General features: G+C 36.0%; 1 protein-coding gene across 1 annotated transcript in view; it reads right to left on the bottom strand.

The window, feature by feature from the left end:
- Positions 1-1,120: 1,120 nt before the first annotated feature.
- LOC119587468 (chymotrypsinogen A-like) overlaps positions 1,121-1,755 on the bottom strand; it is a gene marked incomplete in the record, with an annotated part of 9,104 nt that continues 8,469 nt past the window's right edge. Inside the window, 1 exon segment of the mRNA XM_037936195.1 lies at positions 1,121-1,651.

Here is a 1,755-nt window from a genome sequence, read left to right as displayed (position 1 = left end):
TCTAAGCTGTAAAAATTTCAAAGGACTGGCTTCGCGGAGCTTCAGACTGAGTAGTTGGGACTCGTGAGGTTTTGGCACTCAAAGAGATTACTTTGAGGGAGTCCAAGGCAAATTCAAAATAGATAAAAGTCTATTTTTCTTAGTAAGGATCATCTGGGAATTTTAATGACACAGCTTTCATTTATCAGTGGTCATACATGTACACAGTATAATGGTTTTATACATGTCTACCGTTTCTCTTTGTTTTACGGATTATATATCTTGCATAAACACGTTTATTCCTCTATATCTGCTATTAGTATTATTTACTCCCCATATTCGTATTCTCTTTTATTTGTTTAGTTTATGCACTCTCAACGTTTTTAGTCCTTATTGGAATCCTTTGAGTCAGAACTTGTCATGCGATAAGTGTCCGTTGCCTATGCATCTATCAGATCCAGGATACCACCCAGAAGTTGGAAATCAACTAAAATTGCCATGCACAAGTTAGAAAATTATCTTAAATGCCACACAGGTTGGAGATCAGTACATACAGAAGTTGAAAATTAACTCGAATTACCATCCAAAAGTTTGACATCATTCAGATGTACACAAAGTCTTGTATCAGTCGTCAAAAGAATCAACTCACGTGATAATCACAATATATTTGTATATAACCAGTTATCATACACAGATTATCGTTTCATGGCCAACATATAAGATATTTATGATAAGATGTACCAAGTCCATAGTTGTTGTGGAAGGAACATTGTTCTCAAAGATCTGTGGAGTGTGCAGCAAGCTGGAAACCTGTCTTCGGTTTTTTATTTTCTCCTCATGCCAGCCGTTCTGATTTTTAGTCCTTTTATGCTGTTCTAGTGATCTATCATAACATGCTCCAGTGGTTCTTTTGTTGTCGTTGCCGTTGAATCACAAGGGAATGCAACAAATTAGAGAAGAAATGTTATTTCGGTATCTCATGAGATTATTCCGAGGTATACCAAGAAACCCTTATTTGTGTCATTCATACAGAGAAGGAAAGAGAATAGTATTTTCCTTCTCATCTCCTATCAAAATGACTTGCATTTTCAATAAGCTTAGCTCCCGCCCCACAATTACCCCTTCCTCCCTCCCCCTGCCCAAGCCAAGATGCTCTTACAAATGATAGGGTTGAAGAGCAGGTAAAATGGGCTTCCTTATTTGGAACGCAGAGGTAAAATTGAAATAAATTCGAGGCATTATGGCAGTGGTTTTTTAAACGCAAAATCAGTTTATATTTACAACCTGTTTTGCTCAAATCCCTGTAAAAGCAGTGTCACACTTGGAATTTTCCCCTTTGTAGCGGGCAGTCAGCTAATAAGAGGTATATTAGCTGATAACTCACAAATCTAAACAAACAGGCAACTATTATTTTGTACTTTGTTAATAATAATAAAAAAAAAAAAGTTTTACCAATTTTATGTTGAATACTCTTCATATCATCGTTTCAAATCGTTTCAAAATGTAATTTGTTTGCCATTACTATAGTAATTATCAATGATGGCTTTATGATTTGAGCTAAATGATTCAGCAGAAAATGAGCCAGCGAAAGTGATAATAATAGTATCGCATTCGGCCGTGATAAGTGAGAAAACAACAGAAATAGTGGTATATAATCTGTCTGAAGCGAGTTCTTGTCATGGGGGATCAACTTACATTTATAATCGGTTTGGCTCATCGGTTTGGTAAACAGAAACAAGCACTGAGATGGGTAGAGAGATTGTCTATTTTCATTAC

The sequence above is a fragment of the Penaeus monodon genome, chromosome 22, assembly GCF_015228065.2.
Source record: "Penaeus monodon isolate SGIC_2016 chromosome 22, NSTDA_Pmon_1, whole genome shotgun sequence".
In the NCBI taxonomy this organism is placed as follows: Eukaryota; Metazoa; Arthropoda; class Malacostraca; order Decapoda; family Penaeidae; genus Penaeus; species Penaeus monodon.
Note: the sequence above shows the minus strand (reverse complement) of the source record. Positions and strands in the feature narration are given on the sequence as shown.